At 38.1% G+C, this 16,156-nt stretch overlaps 1 pseudogene; it reads left to right on the forward strand.

The window, feature by feature from the left end:
• Positions 1-14,357: 14,357 nt before the first annotated feature.
• LOC127077130 (uncharacterized) lies at positions 14,358-14,457 on the forward strand (annotated as a pseudogene).
• The last annotated feature ends 1,699 nt before the right edge of the window (positions 14,458-16,156 follow it).

Here is a 16,156-nt window from a genome sequence, read left to right on the forward strand (position 1 = left end):
CATATGTAAGAAACTGGAGATGGGAGAATTAAGACCGACCAAAATGTCTGTGCAATTAGCAGATCGTTCCATCAAATATCCTGTAGGAATCCTTGAAAACGTTCCCGTACGCATAGGTCAGTTTTACATTCCCACTGACTTCACAATTATGGACATTAGAGAAGATGATACGACACCTATTATACTAGGAAGACCATTCTTAGCGACTGCCGGTGCAATCATAGACGTAAAACGAGGACGACTCACCTTCGAAGTAGGTGAAGAAAAAATTGAATTCATTCTTTCCCAATTCTTGAAAGCACCTGCAATAGAAGATACATGTTACTTCATGGATATCATCGACGAATGCATAAAAGAAGCAGAGTCAGCAGAAGACAAACCATCAGACTATCTTTTAGAGGACAAATCTAAACAATGCCTAGCAATAACACCAGATCCTACGCAGTGTCTTAACAAACCAACCCCTGATTTGAAAACACTTCCCAAAAATCTGAGATATGAATTCCTAGACTTAGAACTTGAACGACCTGTGATAGTTAATGCAGATCTAGGAAGACTCGAAACAGAAAAACTCCTACATATCTTAAGAAAATATCCAACCGCACTAGGATACCACATCACCGATCTTAAAGGAATAAGCCCTTCTATTTGTATGCACCGCATCATGTTAGAAGAAGACTGTAAAACCTCTAGGGAACACCAGAGAAGACTAAATCCGATCCTAAGTGAGGTAGTAAAGAAAGAAATAACCAAGTTATTAGAAGCAGGTATTATATATCCTATATCTGATAGCAAATGGGTTAGTCCTGTACACGTTGTACCCAAGAAAGGAGGCATAACCGTTATTGAAAACGAAAAAGGAGAAACTATAACTAAACGAATCGAATCGGGATGGAGAATGTGCATTGATTATAGGAAACTAAACAAAGCAACCCGAAAAGATCATTTCCCTTTACCATTCATTGACCAAATGTTAGAACGATTAGCTAAACATTCACATTTCTGTTATTTAGACGGTTATTCAGGATTCTTTCAAATACCAATTCACCCTGATGACCAAGAAAAGACAACATTCACATGCCCTTTTGGTACCTTCGCGTATAGACGAATGCCGTTTGGTCTGTGTAATGCCCCTGCAACTTTTCAAAGGTGCATGATGGCAATATTCGCCGACTTTCTCGAAAACATCATGGAAGTATTCATGGATGACTTTTCTGTATACGGACAAAGTTTCGAAGAATGCCTTGAAAACCTGGAAAGAGTTCTGGAGCGATGTGTAAAAGTAAACTTAGTACTTAATTGGGAAAAGTGCCACTTTATGGTACAAGAAGGAATTGTTTTAGGACACATCATCTCGAACAGAGGAATTGAAGTAGACAAAGCCAAAATAGAGGTAATCGAAAATCTTCAACCCCCAAGAACCGTGAGAGAAGTACGAAGCTTTTTAGGACACGCCGGTTTTTACCGACGATTCATCAAAGACTTCTCTAAGATAACTAAACCCTTAACCAGACTGTTGATGAAAGATGCTGAATTCATATTCGACGATAACTGTTTAAAAGCATTTCAAACTCTTAAACAAGCATTGATCTCCGCACCCATTATGCAGACACCAGACTGGAATGAACCATTCGAAATAATGTGCGATGCTAGTGATTATGCTGTAGGTGCTGTTTTAGGACAAAGAAAGGATAAAAAGCTTCACGTTATATATTACGCTAGCAGAACCCTGGATGAAGCGCAGATGAATTATGCCACAACCGAAAAAGAACTCCTAGCAGTGGTATTTGCGCTAGATAAATTTCGTTCTTACTTGGTAGGAGCCAAAATAATAGTTTACACTGATCACGCTGCTATCAGGTACCTTTTAACAAAAAAAGATGCTAAACCTAGACTCCTAAGATGGATCTTGTTACTACAAGAATTCGACTTAGAAATCAAGGACAAGAAAGGAACTGAAAACGTAGTAGCAGACCACCTCTCTAGACTTGAGAACCTTGAACCAGAAAGAACATCCATTAATGATGATTTCTCGTATGATAAACTCATAGCTACTTTGGAAGAGAACAACTCCGACATGCAAGTAGAAACCACCTTAGCTATATCTGTCATACCATGGTACGCTGATCTAGTCAATTATTTAGCTGCCGGAATAGTTCCACCTACTTTATCTTACCAGCAGAAGAAACGATTCTTCCACGACATAAAACACTATTACTGGGATGATCCCTTACTTTTCAAAAGAGGCCCCGATGGTATTTTCCGTCGATGTATACCCGAAGAAGAGGTAGAAAATATAATCCAACACTGTCACTCTGCGCCTTATGGTGGTCACACAAGTACATCCAAGACCTGCTCTAAAATCCTACAAGCTGGCTTTTATTGGCCAACTATATGGAAGGACGTACATGCGGCTATTAAGGAGTGTGACAGATGTCAACGCACGGGAAACATATCTAGACGTGACGAGATGCCACAAAAAGGTATTTTGGAAGTAGAGATTTTTGACGTGTGGGGGATAGACTTCATGGGACCCTTTCCATCCTCTTTCGGTAACAAATACATACTCGTGGCAGTTGACTACGTATCGAAATGGATCGAAGCTATAGCCTCTCCAACAAACGACACCCGAGTAGTAACTAGACTCTTTAAAAATATAATATTTCCGAGATTTGGCATCCCAAGAATAGTAGTCAGTGATGGTGGATCACACTTTATATCCAAGGTACTCGAAAAACTACTACTTAAATATGGAGTGAGACATAGGATAGCAACACCTTACCACCCTCAAACCAGTGGACAAGTGGAAGTATCTAACAGAGAAATCAAGCAAATACTAGAAAAAACGGTCGCCACTTCAAGGAAAGATTGGTCATTGAAATTACCAGAAGCTTTATGGGCATACCGAACTGCTTATAAAACTCCCATAGGGACGACCCCATTTAAGCTCATTTATGGAAAATCCTGTCACCTCCCGGTAGAATTAGAACATAAAGCCTATTGGGCTATTAGAAATTTAAATTTGAATTATAAAGCCGCCGGTGAAAAGAGAATCCTTGACATAAACGAATTAGAGGAACTCAGAAGAGACGCCTATGAAAATGCCAAAATCTATAAAGAAAGAACAAAACAATGGCATGACAAGCGTATATCAAGGAAAGTCTTCAAGCAAGGCGACGCAGTACTTTTATTTAACTCTAGACTAAAGTTATTCCCGGGAAAACTACGATCCAGATGGTCAGGACCTTTTCATATCACTAAAATCTTTCCCAGTGGAGCGGTAGAAATAAAAGGACAATCTACAGAACCGTTCACCGTAAACGGGCAACGTCTGAAACATTATCACTATGCGGAATCCAACGAGGATTCGCAAATTCTACACTTAGACGAAACGCCCCCAGGACTCATAGACTATACTTAACAGTTTCTTTGTCGAGCTTGCGACATTTAAACAAAGCGCTTAGTGGGAGACAACCCACAAAAATTAATTTGTTATTTTATTATTTTACTATTATTATCATTTCCCTATTTTTCTCTTAATTATTCTTTTAATTTCTATTTAGTACTCATTATTGATTTATTCAAAAAGAAAAAATATATATATATATATATATATATATATATATATATATATATATATATATATATATATATATATAATAATAATAATTCTTTTCTTCATTCGGCAAGTCAGTTACGTATGTTACGGCATCATGTTAACTCTTTTGCTCCTCCGGCCAGAGACCCGAAGATAGATGGAATTTAGTTATATTTCTTTCTAAGCTATTTAGTTTTAGGCTAGATTTTTTCATTAATGTTGTTTGAATTCATGTTTATTTCTATTTCATTTCATTTTTTTCCTTCCCTGTAATACATTATGATCATTTTTATTGAAGCTGTTTAATTAATTCTATTATGCAATGGCTATTATGCTCTACTGTTGTTACCTATTATTATTATTATACAAAGCAAGTAAGCGTGCACAATACATTAAAACTGCAGAATGAAACACTAAAAATGATCATAAGCAAAATGAAACATTAAAATACGCTACCAAAGTAATTCTGTGAAGCGCCACTGAAGCCTTGCCAAAAAGGAGGTGTGACGAGCGTCACACACTCCATGATGAGCGGCACGCAAAACGCCTGTTACGAACGTCACACCCCTGTGACGAGCGTAACACCCTTCAGACAAGTGAACGTTAAGGAGCCGTTGGAGACGAACGTTACACTTTAATTTTTCACATTCCCCATTCATTTTTCATTTACCACACTTAATTACTTTTCAACCACTTTTTCTTTCTACCTTCCAATCCTTCTCCTATAAATACCTACCAAAACTTCCTTCATTCACCACAAAACAATTCTCTCATATCAAATACACTCCTTTCCAAATCATCCCTTCAAAAATCCATCACAATGAAAAACTTGATCGCTCGACTGGGTGAGTCGAGAATGGGATACAAACTGCAAGTGCACAGTTCTATCGCGTAGTTTTAAAAGATATCGATCCCACAGGGACTTATGAATCGATATACCGTTATCTAAAGTTACTACGTAAATCTAAGGTGAAGATGTTTGATTGTTTGGGGAAAAACTAAGAGCTAAACTAATATCTAGATTAAATATTAATAAAACGGATATCGGTATGTAATTCGTCAAAACTAGGGAATCAAGTCTTTGTCGGTTTCTTGGTTTTAAAATGAATCGTTTCGGTTAACTTTATTGGTTAAAGGTTCTATCTCAAACTCTCGCTCTGTTGAATAAACCATGATTTTATATTAATGTTGCTGTCACTTATAATTAAGTCAAAAACCATATTTTGAAAACAATAAAGTTGCAGAAACTCTTTTTAAGAAAATACTGACCGTTTTAAACACCCTTATCTCAAACTCTCGCTCTGTTGACTTAGGTTATATAATTAAATCCAAATGCTTAACTCTCGTCCTCACATTCAATCTTTAAAAATACTTTTTGGAAAAAGGTCAAAATTTAATTAACTCTAAAACTTGCTCTCGCCCTGATCTAGAATTAATGCCTAACTTACACTGTCCAGTTAAAATCTCAAACTCTCGCTCTATTGATTTTAACTTCTTTATGTCTTTTACTTTTGTAAAAAAATCTTGTTATTAAACCTGTAAGTTGAGACCATAAAAAGATTGATTTTGGTTTTAAGTTTAGATAGACCGACTCAGTCTCGATCCCTTATTCTGCTTACTTTACATACCGATACCTAGGCAAATTAGCCAGACATGCTAAATAAACGAGAATTTATATCATGCATAAACAGACTCATTCCAGGCAGGCAATATGAATAAACAATAGAATAAAACATAAAAAATTAAATAACAATTAAAGAACCTGAATGCGTAATACAATGGTCTTGAACACTCCACCACAAGCCGGTAGGATTTGTTCTTTGATTCTTCAATTTAGCAGTAAAATAAATCAAGGAAATAAAACTCGAATATAACGTAAGGTTAAATCCGGTATAAAGTTGCACAGTAGTTTCCGGTGTAGAAACTATTACGCGAAAAATATCTAAAAGCTAAAACGGGAAAGATAAATTGCAAGGGAAAAAAGAAAGTAAAGCTTGCAAAAGAAATAAATAAAATGAACAATGCTGGAAAGGAAGAAAAATAAGCAAAGGCGTGAAAGGAAAATTTGGCAGAGCTTCCGCAAAACTGAGCGTGCAAAAACTGTGTAGTTTTTAGGTTTGTGAGATGGCTATTTATAATAGCCTTGGTAACTGCCTTGCGTTTCCTACGAGTCTTCAGCATGGCTAAATACACGGCTTGGGAATAGGACACGAAATCCTCAACGTTACTTCCATTCTTCTGAGAGCGTAACTTGCGCCAAAAAGCTAGTGGACTGGTGTGACGCTCGTCACACCATGTGTGACGTCCGTCACAAGGCTACTTCGCGTGACGCTCGTCACAACCCTTGTGACGCCCGTCACAGGGGCAACGTGCGCTTTCTTTTGGGCTGGGCTTGGTCTTGGTTATTTGTTTCCTTTTTATTGCTTTTTACACCTCCTTTTCTTCCCTTTTTCACTTTTGCTTCAAAATGGGTACCTGATGTAAATAGAAAAGAAATACTGCATAATATCTGATAAAATGGGATAAATTAAAGTAAATGATAATATAATCTAATTAAATTAAGTCTTAAAATGTGATATAATTTCATGTTATCAAACTCCCCCATACTTAAATCTTTGCTTGTCCTCAAGCAAAATTCAGTATAGAACTTGTTAAAAGTTTTAGCCAGATGAAATTTCAAAGCACACATCAATTCGTACTAGGTTGCGAATTGATTTTTGTTTAGGAGGATTTGAGTTTAATCTTGACATCAACAACTACCGTTACAACTTAGATAACCTTACTTTTATGCCAATCAGTTCAAGTACCCTATGATAGCTATCCTGGTTCCTCTAGTCTTATTTTACCCGTTTTCATTCTAGCGAAATCACATTAAGCCCTTTATCTTTTCGCGCACATAGTGGAGTAACCGGTTAGTGATTATGATCCGCTTTTAGCTAGAAGTTCTGGTACATAAGTCGGATAACTTCATTATTCAGTCCATTGCAAATTGCAGGGGATCGAACCGTAGTCCGCCCTACCAAGTTCAGTACCAGATTCCTACTGAACCAACTCATAATGGGTCTTTCGTATTATGCTTTTGCATGATCTGCAACCTTTAGATCAAATGATCTGGTAAGGATCACCTAATTTAATTAGTGCATTTCTTGATATATTTATATATTTTAGGTTACTTTAGGGATCATTCACTTATATTCATCGGCTCTCCACGTAGTTTGCTATTAAGATGGTGCTGACTTCTGTATAAACTACTTGGGGTTGCCATAGAGCTAAAAGTTCAAGGAATCGGTATAATAGGTACTTTATCCTGATCTAACATATTGAGGTTCTCAGAGCGTTGTTATGGTAATGATTTTGTTTTGATTTCACTCAAATTTTATAAAGTAAGCAACCTTTATACTTATTGGGTGTGTTAAAATTTTTTTTTTTTTTTTTTTTGTTATGGCTCAAGGGGAATAGATAATAGAAAATTTTTCACGCTTAGGAACTTAAAAAAATTTTTTTTTTTTTATTTTTTTTTTTTATTATTTTTTTTTTTTTTAGGGAAGAAAAAAAAAAGGGAAATAACGATGAAAGGGAGAGTACACACTTGAAAAATGAGAATGGAAAGAATATTGTTTCCCCCCCATACTTAAACTAAACATTGTCCTCAATGTTTTAAGGAAATGAAATACAAGATGGAAAGGAAAAAGAAAATAACAACTAAGGCTGCCTTCCGCCTCTGGTTCTTGGACCTGGTGATCTTTGACGTATGTCTAAGTTGTCGAACCTGCTAAACAACTCAGTAAATCGCTGGTCGGTTATGGCATTCCGAGCATCCTGTTGCTGTTGCATTTGACGCATCATCTGCATCATCTCTGTATTCTGTGCCTGCATTCCATCGATAGCATCCATAATGTCATCGTTGGTCGCAGGCCTTCTTCGTCGACGACGTTGGGAGGATGGGCCGGCTGCATTACTGGAAGGGTTTAGTGGGACTGATTGTTGTGTTGGCGGATGATCACCTTGTTCCATTTCTTCAAACTCATCTGTTTGCTGGTTTGTTTGTGAAGGCTCGGTGGTTTCAGGAGCGCTAAGATCGTAGAGGTGGCGGTCGGGGTTTGTGACATCAGTTAGGGTGGTATTGGGTAGCACAACACTCGGGACTGCTTGGTTGTTCACCATAAGATAATAGCCTCCGCCTACTCTGTTTTTAATCAGGCGGCTGGAGCGGCAATAGCTGATATCCATAGACAGGGGAGGTAGGGATTCTAAAGTTTGGAGTTTATCCCCTAGGTTCAGGCCAAGTGCTATGGAGGTTATTAATCCACCAATTATAAAGGGTTGCCGGCCTCTAGCACATAAGGTGCGGATATGATGAAAGAGAAAAGAAGCGGCGTTTACCTGAGCATCCGATTCGAAAACGCACTGGAGGAAAAATAACTCCTTTGAGTTGACCTTACTGTTGTTTGGTCTTCCAAAAAGTGTGTTTTGCAGGATACGGAGAAAATAACGGATGGTGGGGTTATGAATGTGGGAGAGAAGGAGTTCTTCCCAGTTGTAGGTATTTATACCGGAAATTTTCTTAAAAAGATCGAAAACTAGAACTGTGTTCCAGTTTGAGGTTGGAGGGATTCTGGCATGCAGCAGACCTTCTGTGGGAAATTGTAGCAAGGCACTCAATTGGCGTTGGGTTAGAGAGTACTCGGTGTTAAACATACGGAAGGTTGCGGTACCGGTTAGAAATTCACCTTCACCGGCGGGAGTGGTGTAGTCGTAAGAACTTAGGAATTCTAAGGTTAGGGAAGGGTAGGTGGGTTGGTTGTGGGTGCAAAGGAAGGTTAAATCGGCTTTACGGAGCATCCACTCGATACCTTGGAGTAAGCCCAATTGTTGTAAACAAGTTAAATCGGGGTACCTGGTGGAAGCGACGCCTCGCTGTTGGAAGCGCTCGAATTGCTCTTGCTGATAGTTGTCATCTCCGGATCGGAAGATGATATTTCCGAAATTTTGATTTCCCGCCATTGTGATGGATTTTTGAAGGGGTGATTTGGAAAGGAGTGTGTTTGATATGAGAGAATTGTTTTGTGGTGAATGAAGGAAGTTTTGGTAGGTATTTATAGGAGAAGGATTGGAAGGTAGAAAGAAAAAGTGGTTGAAAAGTAATTAAGTGTGGTAAATGAAAAATGAATGGGGAATGTGAAAAATTAAAGTGTAACGTTCGTCTCCAACGGCTCCTTAACGTTCACTTGTCTGAAGGGTGTTACGCTCGTCACAGAGGTGTGACGTTCGTAACAGGCGTTTTGCGTGCCGCTCGTCATGGAGTGTGTGACGCTCGTCACACCTCCTTTTTGGCAAGGCTTCAGTAGCGCTTCACAGAATTACTTTGGTAGCGTATTTTAATGTTTCATTTTGCTTATGATCATTTTTAGTGTTTCATTCTGCAGTTTTAATGTATTGTGCACGCTTACTTGCTTTGTATAATAATAATAATAGGTAACAACAGTAGAGCATAATAGCCATTGCATAATAGAATTAATTAAACAGCTTCAATAAAAATGATCATAATGTATTACAGGGAAGGAAAATAATGAAATGAAATAGAAATAAACATGAATTCAAACAACATTAATGAAAAAATCTAGCCTAAAACTAAATAGCTTAGAAAGAAATATAACTAAATTCCATCTATCTTCGGGTCTCTGGCCGGAGGAGCAAAAGAGTTAACATGATGCCGTAACATACGTAACTGACTTGCCGAATGAAGAAAAGAATTATTAATTATATATATATATATATATATATATATATATATATATATATATATATATATATATATATATATATATATATATATATTTTTTTTTTCTTTTTGAATAAATCAATAATGAGTACTAAATAGAAATTAAAAGAATAATTAAGAGAAAAATAGGGAAATGATAATAATAGTAAAATAATAAAATAACAAATTAATTTTTGTGGGTTGTCTCCCACTAAGCGCTTTGTTTAAATGTCGCAAGCTCGACAAAGAAACTGTTAAGTATAGTCTATGAGTCCTGGGGGCGTTTCGTCTAAGTGTAGAATTTGCGAATCCTCGTTGGATTCCGCATAGTGATAATGTTTCAGACGTTGCCCGTTTACGGTGAACGGTTCTGTAGATTGTCCTTTTATTTCTACCGCTCCACTGGGAAAGATTTTAGTGATATGAAAAGGTCCTGACCATCTGGATCGTAGTTTTCCCGGGAATAACTTTAGTCTAGAGTTAAATAAAAGTACTGCGTCGCCTTGCTTGAAGACTTTCCTTGATATACGCTTGTCATGCCATTGTTTTGTTCTTTCTTTATAGATTTTGGCATTTTCATAGGCGTCTCTTCTGAGTTCCTCTAATTCGTTTATGTCAAGGATTCTCTTTTCACCGGCGGCTTTATAATTCAAATTTAAATTTCTAATAGCCCAATAGGCTTTATGTTCTAATTCTACCGGGAGGTGACAGGATTTTCCATAAATGAGCTTAAATGGGGTCGTCCCTATGGGAGTTTTATAAGCAGTTCGGTATGCCCATAAAGCTTCTGGTAATTTCAATGACCAATCTTTCCTTGAAGTGGCGACCGTTTTTTCTAGTATTTGCTTGATTTCTCTGTTAGATACTTCCACTTGTCCACTGGTTTGAGGGTGGTAAGGTGTTGCTATCCTATGTCTCACTCCATATTTAAGTAGTAGTTTTTCGAGTACCTTGGATATAAAGTGTGATCCACCATCACTGACTACTATTCTTGGGATGCCAAATCTCGGAAATATTATATTTTTAAAGAGTCTAGTTACTACTCGGGTGTCGTTTGTTGGAGAGGCTATAGCTTCGATCCATTTCGATACGTAGTCAACTGCCACGAGTATGTATTTGTTACCGAAAGAGGATGGAAAGGGTCCCATGAAGTCTATCCCCCACACGTCAAAAATCTCTACTTCCAAAATACCTTTTTGTGGCATCTCGTCACGTCTAGATATGTTTCCCGTGCGTTGACATCTGTCACACTCCTTAATAGCCGCATGTACGTCCTTCCATATAGTTGGCCAATAAAAGCCAGCTTGTAGGATTTTAGAGCAGGTCTTGGATGTACTTGTGTGACCACCATAAGGCGCAGAGTGACAGTGTTGGATTATATTTTCTACCTCTTCTTCGGGTATACATCGACGGAAAATACCATCGGGGCCTCTTTTGAAAAGTAAGGGATCATCCCAGTAATAGTGTTTTATGTCGTGGAAGAATCGTTTCTTCTGCTGGTAAGATAAAGTAGGTGGAACTATTCCGGCAGCTAAATAATTGACTAGATCAGCGTACCATGGTATGACAGATATAGCTAAGGTGGTTTCTACTTGCATGTCGGAGTTGTTCTCTTCCAAAGTAGCTATGAGTTTATCATACGAGAAATCATCATTAATGGATGTTCTTTCTGGTTCAAGGTTCTCAAGTCTAGAGAGGTGGTCTGCTACTACGTTTTCAGTTCCTTTCTTGTCCTTGATTTCTAAGTCGAATTCTTGTAGTAACAAGATCCATCTTAGGAGTCTAGGTTTAGCATCTTTTTTGTTAAAAGGTACCTGATAGCAGCGTGATCAGTGTAAACTATTATTTTGGCTCCTACCAAGTAAGAACGAAATTTATCTAGCGCAAATACCACTGCTAGGAGTTCTTTTTCGGTTGTGGCATAATTCATCTGCGCTTCATCCAGGGTTCTGCTAGCGTAATATATAACGTGAAGCTTTTTATCCTTTCTTTGTCCTAAAACAGCACCTACAGCATAATCACTAGCATCGCACATTATTTCGAATGGTTCATTCCAGTCTGGTGTCTGCATAATGGGTGCGGAGATCAATGCTTGTTTAAGAGTTTGAAATGCTTTTAAACAGTTATCGTCGAATATGAATTCAGCATCTTTCATCAACAGTCCGGTTAAGGGTTTAGTTATCTTAGAGAAGTCTTTGATGAATCGTCGGTAAAAACCGGCGTGTCCTAAAAAGCTTCGTACTTCTCTCACGGTTCTTGGGGGTTGAAGATTTTCGATTACCTCTATTTTGGCTTTGTCTACTTCAATTCCTCTGTTCGAGATGATGTGTCCTAAAACAATTCCTTCTTGTACCATAAAGTGGCACTTTTCCCAATTAAGTACTAAGTTTACTTTTACACATCGCTCCAGAACTCTTTCCAGGTTTTCAAGGCATTCTTCGAAACTTTGTCCGTATACAGAAAAGTCATCCATGAATACTTCCATGATGTTTTCGAGAAAGTCGGCGAATATTGCCATCATGCACCTTTGAAAAGTTGCAGGGGCATTACACAGACCAAACGGCATTCGTCTATACGCGAAGGTACCAAAAGGCATGTGAATGTTGTCTTTTCTTGGTCATCAGGGTGAATTGGTATTTGAAAGAATCCTGAATAACCGTCTAAATAACAGAAATGTGAATGTTTAGCTAATCGTTCTAACATTTGGTCAATGAATGGTAAAGGGAAATGATCTTTTCGGGTTGCTTTGTTTAGTTTCCTATAATCAATGCACATTCTCCATCCCGATTCGATTCGTTTAGTTATAGTTTCTCCTTTTTCGTTTTCAATAACGGTTATGCCTCCTTTCTTGGGTACAACGTGTACAGGACTAACCCATTTGCTATCAGATATAGGATATATAATACCTGCTTCTAATAACTTGGTTATTTCTTTCTTTACTACCTCACTTAGGATCGAATTTAGTCTTCTCTGGTGTTCCCTAGAGGTTTTACAGTCTTCTTCTAACATGATGCGGTGCATACAAATAGAAGGGCTTATTCCTTTAAGATCGGTGATGTGGTATCCTAGTGCGGTTGGATATTTTCTTAAGATATGTAGGAGTTTTTCTGTTTCGAGTCTTCCTAGATCTGCATTAACTATCACAGGTCGTTCAAGTTCTAAGTCTAGGAATTCATATCTCAGATTTTTGGGAAGTGTTTTCAAATCAGGGGTTGGTTTGTTAAGACACTGCGTAGGATCTGGTGTTATTGCTAGGCATTGTTTAGATTTGTCCTCTAAAAGATAGTCTGATGGTTTGTCTTCTGCTGACTCTGCTTCTTTTATGCATTCGTCGATGATATCCATGAAGTAACATGTATCTTCTATTGCAGGTGCTTTCAAGAATTGGGAAAGAATGAATTCAATTTTTCTTCACCTACTTCGAAGGTGAGTCGTCCTCGTTTTACGTCTATGATTGCACCGGCAGTCGCTAAGAATGGTCTTCCTAGTATAATAGGTGTCGTATCATCTTCTCTAATGTCCATAATTGTGAAGTCAGTGGGAATGTAAAACTGACCTATGCGTACGGGAACGTTTTCAAGGATTCCTACAGGATATTTGATGGAACGATCTGCTAATTGCACAGACATTTTGGTCGGTCTTAATTCTCCCATCTCCAGTTTCTTACATATGGATAAGGGCATAACGCTAATTCCGGCTCCTAAATCGCATAAGGCTTTGTCGATGACAAATTTTCCTATGTGACAGGGTATAGAGAAGCTACCCGGATCCTTGAGTTTAGGGGGCATGTTTTGGATTATAGCGCTACATTCGGCAGGGAGTGGAACGGTTTCGCTATCCTCAAGTTTCCTCTTATTAGAAAGAATTTCTTTTAAGAATTTAGCATATGAGGGCATCTGCGTAATAGCTTCGGTAAACGGAATTGTAACGTTTAATTGTTTAAGGAGATCAACAAATTTTCTAAATTGGCCTACATCTTTGGTTTTAACAAGCCTTTGAGGGTAAGGTATAGGTGGTTTGTAAGGTGGTGGAGGTACATAAGGTTCCTTCTTTTCTAGGGTTTCCTTATTACTCTCTTCCTTTTCCTTAGGTTCACTTTCCTCAGTAGATTTCTTAGGGTTTTGGTTTTCTGTCCTTGGGTCAGACGGTCCTTCCACTTCCGTTCCACTTCTCAATATAATTGCATGAGCTTGGCTCCTCGGATTGGGTTGGGGCTGTCCAGGGAATGTACCAGTTGGTGCAGCGGTAGGTGCTTGTTGTTGAGCTACTTGAGATATTTGCGTTTCCAGCATTTTGTTATGGGTAGCCAAGGCATCTACTTTGCTTGCTAGTTGTTTAAGTTGTTCGCCAGTGTGTATGTTCTGGTTTAAGAAATCTTTATTGGTTTGTTGTTGGGAAGCTATAAAGTTTTCCATCATGATTTCCAAGTTGGATTTTCTAGGGGTATTATTGTTAGGATTCTGTTTCTGATATCCTGGAGGTATAGATGGGGCTTGATTTGGAGACTGTCCAGGTGCGTATAAAGCATTATTACTCTTATATGAAAAGTTTGGATGGTTCTTCCAATTTGGATTATAGGTATTCGAATAGGGGCTTCCTTGAGCATAGTTTACTTGCTCTGTTTGGATTCCAGTCAAGAGTTGACATTCCGCAGGAGTGTGGCCTTGGATTCCGCAGACCTCGCAATTCTGAGTTATAGCAACCGCGGCTGCTGGAGGTGATACGTTTAAACTTTCAATCTTCTGGACCAAAGCATCCACTTTTGCATTGACGTGATCAAGGTTACTTATCTCGTACATGCCTGTTTTCGGTTGAGGTTTTTCCACATTCGTTCGTTCGGTTCCCCACTGATAGTGGTTTTGGGCCATGCTCTCGATAAGCTGGTAAGCATCAGCATAAGGTTTGTTCATTAGTGCACCACCTGCAGCGGCGTCTATTGTTAACCTTGTGTTGTATAAGAGACCATTATAAAATGTGTGAATTACTAACCAGTCTTCCAAACCATGGTGTGGGCAAAGTCTCATCATGTCTTTGTATCTTTCCCATGCTTCGAAAAGAGACTCGTTGTCTTTCTGTTTAAATCCGTTTATCTGGGCCCTTAACATAGCTGTTTTGCTTGGTGGAAAATATCGGGCAAGAAAAACTTTCTTCAACTCGTTCCATGTGGTGACTGAGTTGGAGGGAAGAGATTGAAGCCATCTTCTAGCGCTATCTCTTAATGAGAAAGGAAAAAGACGAAGTCGAATTGCCTCTGAAGTGACACCATTAGCTTTAACAGTATCAGCGTATTGGACAAATACGGATAAATGAAGGTTTGGATCTTCGGTAAGATTTCCAGAGAATTGGTTCTGTTGCACAGCCTGCAACAACGAAGGTTTAAGTTCAAAGTTGTTTGCTTCGATTGCGGGCGGAGCAATACTTGAATGCGGTTCATCTTGCGATGGAGCGGCGTAATCTCTAAGAGCACGAGCTGGTTCTGCCATCTCGGTTAAAGAAGGAAAATCTTTGAGATCAGGAAGGTCTATAGGAGGGAGATTGTTTTCAGCACGATATTCCCGAATTCGTCGTAAGACTCGGAGATATAGTTCGATATCGTTGATTCGTAAATAGAGCGGTTCGCCTTGAGAGCGAGTGCGTGGCATACAAATCAACGAAAGAAAGAAAATAGAAGAAAAAGAAACCTTAGTCTCTACAGCGTAACGGAAGAGTTACGATATCGATTGAATAAAAGTCCCCGGCAACGGCGCCAAAAACTTGGATCGCTTCGATTGCGGGCGGAGCAATACTTTGATGGGCAGCACGACTGGGTGAGTCGAGAATGGGATACAAACTGCAAGTGCACAGTTCTATCGCGTAGTTTTAAAAGATATCGATCCCACAGGGACTTATGAATCGATATACCGTTATCTAAAGTTACTACGTAAATCTAAGGTGAAGATGTTTGATTGTTTGGGGAAAAACTAAGAGCTAAACTAATATCTAGATTAAATATTAATAAAACGGATATCGGTATGTAATTCGTCAAAACTAGGGAATCAAGTCTTTGTCGGTTTCTTGGTTTTAAAATGAATCGTTTCGGTTAACTTTATTGGTTAAAGGTTCTATCTCAAACTCTCGCTCTGTTGAATAAACCATGATTTTATATTAATGTTGCTGTCACTTATAATTAAGTCAAAAACCATATTTTGAAAACAATAAAGTTGCAGAAACTCTTTTTAAGAAAATACTGACCGTTTTAAACACCCTTATCTCAAACTCTCGCTCTGTTGACTTAGGTTATATAATTAAATCCAAATGCTTAACTCTCGTCCTCACATTCAATCTTTAAAAATACTTTTTGGAAAAAGGTCAAAATTTAATTAACTCTAAAACTTGCTCTCGCCCTGATCTAGAATTAATGCCTAACTTACACTGTCCAGTTAAAATCTCAAACTCTCGCTCTATTGATTTTAACTTCTTTATGTCTTTTACTTTTGTAAAAAAATCTTGTTATTAAACCTGTAAGTTGAGACCATAAAAAGATTGATTTTGGTTTTAAGTTTAGATAGACCGACTCAGTCTCGATCCCTTATTCTGCTTACTTTACATACCGATACCTAGGCAAATTAGCCAGACATGCTAAATAAACGAGAATTTATATCATGCATAAACAGACTCATTCCAGGCAGGCAATATGAATAAACAATAGAATAAAACATAAAAAAATTAAATAACAATTAAAGAACCTGAATGCGTAATACAATGGTCTTGAACACTCCACCACAAGCCGGTAGGATTTGTTCTTTGATTCTTCAATT

This window comes from Lathyrus oleraceus, chromosome 4 (genome assembly GCF_024323335.1).
Source record: "Lathyrus oleraceus cultivar Zhongwan6 chromosome 4, CAAS_Psat_ZW6_1.0, whole genome shotgun sequence".
NCBI lineage: Eukaryota > Viridiplantae > Streptophyta > Magnoliopsida > Fabales > Fabaceae > Lathyrus > Lathyrus oleraceus.